The following is an 8,680-nucleotide window of genomic DNA, read 5'->3' as shown; positions in this document are numbered from 1 at the left end:
AGGCGAATGGTCGACTTCGGTTTATTGGGAGAATTTTGGGAAAAGGAGACGGCATACAGGACGCTGGTGCGACCTATTCTTGAGTACTGCTCGGGTGTTTGGGATTCACACCACGTCGGATTGAAGGAAGACATCGAGGCATTTCAGATGCGAGCTGTTACATTTGTTACCGATAGGTTCTAAAAATACGTGTTATGATGATTCTTATGGAACTCAAATTGAAATACCTGAAGGAAAGGCGAAGTTCTTTTCGAGCAACGCTATAGATAAGACGGCATTTGAAGCTGTCTGCCACACGATTCTACTGCCGCCAACACACACTGAGCATAAGGACCACGAAGATAAGATACAAGAAATTAGGGCTCATACGGAAACATATAAACACTCTTTTTCCCCTCACTCTATTTGACAGTGGGACAGGAAAGGAAGTGACTAGTAGCGGTACAAGGTACCTTCCACCACGCACCGCACGGTGGCTTACGGAGTATCTATGTAGATGTAGATATAAATTCAGCAAGATGTGCAATATTTGAAGGAACTTTGTTCTTCGCTGAATAGAAGCCAGCCAAGGCTAAAGGCGGTGTTACATGCTGTTAGTACGATGTCTCCTGGTGGTGAATGTTTTTATGTCCGGTGAGCTTACTTCGAAATTTGAAATTACGAGGGCAGTTCAATAAGTAATGCAATACATTTTTTTTCTGAAACAGGGGTTGTTTTATTCAGCATTGAAGTACACCAGGTTATTCCCCAATCTTTTAGCTACACAACACTATTTTTCAACGTAATCTCCATTCAATGCTACAGCCTTACGCCACCTTGAAATGCGGGCCTGTATGCCTGCACGGTACCATTCCACTGGTCGATGTCGGAGCCAACGTCGTACTGCATCAATAACTTCTTCATCATCCGCGTAGTGCCTCCCACGGATTGCGTCCTTCATTGGGCCAAACATATGGAAATCCGACAGTGCGAGATCGGGGCTGTAGGGTGCAAGAGGAAGAACAGTCCACTGAAGTTTTGTGAGCTCCTCTCTGGTGCGAAGACTTGTGTGAGGTCTTGCGTTGTCATGAAGAAGGAGAAGTTCGTTGAGATTTTTGTGCCTACGAACACGCTGAAGTCGTTTCTTCAATTTCTGAAGAGTAGCACAATACACTTCAGAGTTGATCGTTCGACCATGGGGAAGGACATCGAACAGAATAACCCCTTCAGCGTCCCAGAAGACTGTAACCATGACTTTACCGGCTGAGGGTATGGCTTTAAACTTTTTCTTGGTAGGGGAGTGGGTGTGGCGCCACTCCATTGATTGCCGTTTTGTTTCAGGTTCGAAGTGATGAACCCATGTTTCATCGCCTGTAACAATCTTTGACAAGAAATTGTCACCCTCAGCCACATGACGAGCAAGCAATTCCGCACAGATGGTTCTCCTTTGCTCTTTATGGTGTTCGGTTAGACAACGAGAGACCCAGCGGGAACAAACCTTTGAATATCCCAACTGGTGAGCAATTGTGACAGCAGTACCAACAGAAATGTCAAGTTGAGCACTGAGTTGTTTGATGGTGATCCGTCGATCATCTCGAACGAGTGTGTTCGCACGCTCCGCCATTGCTGTGCACGGCCGGCCCGCACGCGGGAGATCAGACAGTCTTGCTTGACCTTGCGGCGATGATGACACACGCTTTGCCCAACGACTCACCGTGCTTTTGTCCACTGCCAGATCACCGTAGACATTCTGCAAGCGCCTATGAATATCTGAGATGCCCTGGTTTTCCGCAAAAAGAAACTCGATCACTGCCCGTTGTTTGCAACGCACATCCGTTACAGACGCCATTTTAACAGCTCCGTGCAGCGCTGCCACCTGTCGGAAGTCAATTAAACTATACGAGACGAAGCGGGAATGTTTGAAAATATTCCACAGGAAATTTCCGGTTTTTTCAACCAAAATTGGCCGAGGAAAAAAATGTGTTGCATTACTTATTGGACTGCCCTCGTACGCTCGTGATTGGATTAGGATAGCGCAGGGATCAGATTTCATGTCGTTCTCCAAACAATCGATCTGTTGACGACAGCGTGCTCATATGTGAAGACCTGGCAGTACAACTACGATTAAAAGACTGTACGTCGCCTCTTCAGCAGTTGGTTTGGAAATAAATGTGAGAAACATTAATGCCGTGAGTTCAGATAGCCAGGGAGCTGATACCGACCTTGAAGCTACTGAATTACATCCCTTTCTTCATCAGTAATAAAATATTTGTTAAACTTATTGTGTGATTAATATTGGTACAATCAAGTATACGTCAAAGTAACATAAGTACGAGGGCAGTTCAATAAGTAATGCAACACATTTTTTTTCTCGGCCAATTTTGGTTGAAAAAACCGGAAATTTCCTGTGGAATATTTTCAAACATTCCCGCTTCGTCTCGTATAGTTTAATTGACTTCCGACAGGTGGCAGCGCTGCACGGAGCTGTTAAAATGGCGTCTGTAACGGATGTGCGTTGCAAACAACGGGCAGTGATCGAGTTTCTTTTGGCGGAAAACCAGGGCATCTCAGATATTCATAGGCGCTTGCAGAATGTCTACGGTGATCTGGCAGTGGACAAAAGCACGGTGAGTCGTTGGGCAAAGCGTGTGTCATCATCCCCGCAAGGTCAAGCAAGACTGTCTGATCTCCCGCGTGCGGGCCGGCCGTGCACAGCTGTGACTCCTGCAATGGCGGAGCGTGCGAACACACTCGTTCGAGATGATCGACGGATCACCATCAAATAACTCAGTGCTCAACTTGACATCTCTGTTGGTAGTGCTGTCACAATTGCTCACCAGTTGGGATATTCAAAGGTTTGTTCCCGCTGGGTCCCTCGTTGTCTAACCGAACACCATAAAGAGCAAAGGAGAACCATCTGTGCGGAACTGCTTGCTCGTCATGTGGCTGAGGGTGACAATTTCTTGTCAAAGATTGTTACCGGCGATGAAACATGGGTTCATCACTTCGAACCTGAAACAAAACGGCAATCAATGGAGTGGCGCCACACCCACTCCCCTACCAAGAAAAAGTTTAAAGCCATACCCTCAGCCGGTAAAGTCATGGTTACAGTCTTCTGAAACGCTGAAGGGGTTATTCTGTTCGATGTCCTTCCCCATGGTCAAACGATCAACTCTGAAGTGTATTGTGCTACTCTTCAGAAATTGAAGAAACGACTTCAGCGTGTTCGTAGGCACAAAAATCTGAACGAATTTCTCCTTCTTCATGACAACGCAAGACCTCACACAAGTCTTCGCACCAGAGAGGAGCCCACAAAACTTCAGTGGACTGTTCTTCCTCTTGCACCCTACAGCCCCGATCTCGCACTGTCGGATTTCCATATGTTTGGCCCAATGAAGGACGCAATCCGTGGGAGGCACTACGCGGATGATGAAGAAGTTATTGATGCAGTACGACGTTGGCTCCGACATCGACCAGTGGAATGGTACCGTGCAGGCATACAGGCCCTCATTTCAAGGTGGCGTAAGGCCGTAGCATTGAATGGAGATTACGTTGAAAAATAGTGTTGTGTAGCTAAAAGATTGGGGAATAACCTGGTGTATTTCAATGCTGAATAAAACAACCTCTGTTTCAGAAAAAAATGTGTTGCATTACTTATTGAACTGCCCTCGTATTTCGCTAAAAATTTTTTACAGTTGATTTTATTCTCTGTGGTTTGACCGGTAAAGCAGGGATCGTGCCATTCTGCACTCACTACTACTCAGATGGTATGCTATCTCACATGTTTGGCACAGGTGTTCGGTACGATGTAGTCGTCTCACTGTGCTACACAATGCACAACTTCTTGATGTTTTCTTCACTATGTGCATCCACTTCATTTAAACGTTTAGCTTGTAGAACATGTGGTGCGTAACGTATTCTGCATAGTGCTTCGTTTACTCTTATTGCTGGCGAACAAGTTGTTAGCTCCCAGAATCCATGATGTGTCAGCAACTCTGCGATCCGTCAAGCACATTCTACCTCTTGCTTCAGTTTTGTTGATGATTGTTCTGGTACTGATTAAAAATACACCAAGAAATGCCACGCTGTGTGGTGCTACCGTTGCAGTGTTGGAGATTACTGGCTGATGATCATTTGACGATTCATCCGGTAGGCGATATAGTGTGTCACTGGTTACGACCAGAGGTTCCACGATTTCGCTGCTAAAAAGGGGAGATGATTCGACGCTTACTTGACGGTGTTTTCAGATTAAAATCAAACATGAACATCTTATTGAATACTGGCAGCGTTTTCAGATTGAAATCAAACATGGTCATCTTATTGAATACGAAATATGACTCGTAATTATAACCTGCTGCACATAAAAGATAATTATACGCATTAGCACTTAACATCAATAAAAACTGACGTATTTTGGACTTAAGCATGAACCAGCTTAAAGATAACGGGTTCCTTGACCATAATACGGGAGCTAGTAAAGATGGGATATGTGTACTATTCAAACTCGAGTATTTCAGATGGCCGCTAGTGTTCAGTAAGTACCTGCAAACGTCATCACATCACTAGTAAGATAGTCGACCTAAAAATTAAGGTTTCGCACAGAGACCACTGGTAAAGAAAGGGATATACCTACCTCACCTAGAAACTTTCTTAGACCGGTCACGCTATTGAAAGAGTAGGTGTGTATATCAATACTTTTTAGCAGAAATATCTGCGGACTCGAAACTTGAAGAAAAGACGAGTAATATACTCGTGATAACGTAGTGGTAGCTCAGAGACAACAAACTCATTTGGTTATTCACGAAACAATGTAAATATTGCTGAAGCACGGGTTTTCTGTCAAGAGAAATCCTTCAAAAATCCCCATAGTTCATAATTTTATTTGTAGATATCGCCATTGTGGATGAAAAGAGGACCTTCATGGAACACTCAAAATCTGTTTTTCAACAGGTAGTCAAATTGATAGTTAAAATTACCTCTCTGATGACTATAAAGTATTGGAAATGTCAGGAAGTCGCCTTCAACGATATACACAGGTTTAGTGCCTGCATTTAGCCGTATCGACTTTGCCTCTGCAGCAGAATTCAGTGATGAATACATCTAGACGAGCTCCTCAGGTTTTTCTTTGCATTTCACTCAACGCTTGTCTGTGTTTTATTAGAAATAAGTACAATCTCCTGGCCATAACTGTGGATCATTGGATCTACAACATACGAAACATTAGTTCACTTTGTTACTTGAATAAATAAAAAGATATACTTGACTTTATACAGTCCTTTGCCTCAGGAATTTCTGATAATTTACAGACGTCATTGAGTGTTAAAGCAACACTTAATGCGCTAATTAACAAACTCTTCTCTTAAAGTACAATATTCAACATTTACAAAAGTACATTTCTATCTGAGACTTGAATACTCTTTCGTTCTGCTCGATGAGGCTGACTGCTTCAGCTGACGTCACTAAGTGGTCAGGGCGCTTCCAACCTCGGGTCTGACTCTGAGCACTATGCGACTTAACTTCTGAGGTCAGCAGTCGCCTAGAACTTAGAACTAATTAAACCTAATTAACCTAAGGACATCACACACATCCATGCCCGAGGCAGGATTCGAACCTGCGACCGTAGGCGTCACGCGGTTCCAAACTGACGCGCCTTTAACCGCACGGCCACACCGGCCGGCCAACCTCGGGTCTGTATGGACCTCTGTGTGAGGACGCTGCTGTGCTGAGAGAGAGAGACGGCTTATCTTCATTAGCGTCTCCAATTCGTCGTCGCGGATTGCAGCGAAACTTCGCTAATAGCTGTGGTATGAATGTGCGTTGCCGCCTGTGATATGGCACTGTGATCTTTGGATGATACCACTGTCTAGGATCTGGTCTCAATCTCTGGAATATATCCATTAGATACGTTAGAGAGCAGCTTCATACAGATCAGTGTGTGACCAACATATTTTTTCTCACGAACATGTTTGCAAGAAATAAAACAGTTTTCGGAATCGATTCACTAAAAAATTAATCATGTCAATGTAATACTTCTTGACCTATATGAAACTAAAACTTTACTCGTGGTTAAACTATAATTCCTCCTTGTGTAGAAAGTGAGCGAAGCACTTTTATTGATTTTAGCTGAATAAACGAAGAAAATTTATTTTAATTTGTAAGGGAGTAAAAAAAAGTAACATGACACCATTGGAGGGACGCTCTGAATCAGGAGATTTGGGTTAATGGCAGTCTGACAGCGAGACCAGAAGCAAAGGGTAGGTGACTGTTAAGTATATTTCCAAGTACACAGTCTGGTGATAAAAATTGGAACACCAGGAACAATAGGAAATAACGAAATTTTAGTTCTTGTGAATCTATGTTGTGGTAGCAAGAAAGCACTATTAAATTTCTATGAAGTTTGTAGCAACGCAGGGTGAAAAATTTAGTACACAAAGCAGCAAAAAAGGCCTTAAACTGGCTGGGCATGGAATTGAACCGATCTTGGATAACAGACACAGGTATGTCATTCCATGATGCTTCAACTCTGTGTCAGAGCTGATCGATCTTATTGTCTAGTGAGTGGTCATGACCAGATGTTTTCAGTAGGTGAGACGTCTAGAGAGCATGCCGGTCAGGATATTAGTCGAGCACCCTCTGTGCTGAGGTAAGTCTGAACAGCTATGGTAAAATTCATTCTTGCGTTATCTTGAAAACTGCGTTTGTTGCATTATCTTGTTGGAAATGCGTTATTGCGTTATATTGTTGAAAACTGTCACGGAGATCTCGAAGAGAGGGTACAGCGACTGGGCTTAACAAATGAGAAATATAAGGCTTGCTACCCAAATCACCAACAATAGAAACCAAGGTGACGATGTTGTGTAGCCAGTGGCATTCAGTACCACCACACTGGTTGCTGTATCCATGTGACAGTAATGAATGTAATCTGGCTTTATTCATTCTCCTCGACGCCATCACATACGATCAGACCTAATGTAATGCTGCTCGCAGAAATGCAGCCTGTTTGAAAAACTGATGTGATGCCCTTCCAGTGTCCAGTAGTGCCTCTGAGTGCACTGTTGTTTGTGCGCCTCACTGGTGCCCCGTCAAAGAAGCCATAGCAATGGTCGTTGTGCTGTCTGTGTTGCTCTAGATGCCGTCACACAGTCGCGTTTCACGTTCTTGTCTTGCTACAAGCAGCTTCATTCTCCCTCTCAAGGTATATGACGGGGCTGTAAGAGCCTGCACGGCTGAGTGAACAATATGTTTCCTGAAACTTCCTGGCAGATTAAAACTGTGTGCCCGACCGAGACTCGAACTCCGGACCTTTGCCTTTCGCGGGCAAGTGATCTACCATCTGAGCTACCGAAGCACGACTCACGCCCGGTCCTCACAGCTTTACTTCTGCCAGTATCTCGTCTCCTACCTTCCAAACTTTACAGAAGCTCTCCTGCGAACCTTGCAGAACTAGCACTCCTGAAAGAAAGGATATTGCGGAGACATGGCTTAGCCACAGCCTGGGGTATGTTTCCAGAATGAGATTTTCACTCTGCAGCGGAGTGTAGCTGATATGAAACTTCCTGGCAGATTAAAACTGTGTTCCCGACCGAGACTCGAACTCGGGACCTTTGCCGTTCGCGGGCAAGTGCTCTACCATCTGAGCTACCGAAGCACGACTCACGCGCGGTCCTCACAGCTTTACTTCTGCCAGTATCTCGTCTCCTACCTTCCAAACTTTACAGAAGCTCTCCTGCGATCCTGTAAAGTTTGGAAGGTAGGAGACGAGATACTGGCAGAAGTAAAGCTGTGAGGACCGCGCGTGAGTCGTGCTTCGGTAGCTCAGATGGTAGAGCACTTGCCTGCGAAAGGCAAAGGTCCTGAGTTCGAGTCTCGGTCGGGCACGCAGTTTTAATCTGCCAGGAAGTTTCACATCAGCGTACACTCCGCTGCAGAGTGAAAATCTCATTCTGGAATATGTTTCCTCTCGGTCAGTAGTTGCATGTGGCCGCTGGGGTTCTGAATGGCACTGAGTGCAAACTTCCTGAACTCATAGTTTCCACATTAACATGAAAGTCGCTGGATTCAGACTACCCTGAGCAGTTATGTCTTGGATGTGACAAACCAAAGTGTAGATAGGCCTCGATCCTGTCGATGCCAAATTCCGACTCGCGATCGTAGAAGTTTCTCCTACACACGCAAGAAAAATCACGATCTTCTTACAAATAAACAACATTGAAATATTGATCAGAAACTCGCTGTGTAATCTCTTTTCATCTATAGAATGTAGCTGGCTTTACTCCAAACTATACTGTATGGTTGCGCTGAAATGCTGATGATTTGCTTTCCAATAAGGTAGTATTCTTTATGCAAATGGTGTTGCAAGTTTAATAGCTAGCACATATGCCTTTCAGAAGCATACAGTTGAAGACTAAATTCGAAGTAAAGCTAGTTTCGTGAAGAAATGATTAATAATGGCAATACTTCATCAGTAGCGAATATATTACATCGTTACAGGATGAAGCACTCTAATGGTATTTTACGGCCAAAGGTTCCGAAATCCTGCAATTATAGGATTTCCTGCTATGTGAAGAATATCACAGCGCAGTGTATTTTCAATTGAAAAGATCAGAAGCAATTACTAACCAAAAGTGGGTTACCAAAATTACTTGTGTTGATTGTGATAATCGTGGTCGTGCGGTAGCGTTCTCGCTTCCCACGCCCGGGT

Source organism: Schistocerca piceifrons, chromosome 4 (assembly GCF_021461385.2).
Source record: "Schistocerca piceifrons isolate TAMUIC-IGC-003096 chromosome 4, iqSchPice1.1, whole genome shotgun sequence".
Lineage (NCBI taxonomy): Eukaryota > Metazoa > Arthropoda > Insecta > Orthoptera > Acrididae > Schistocerca > Schistocerca piceifrons.
This window is presented reverse-complemented; position numbering follows the sequence as displayed.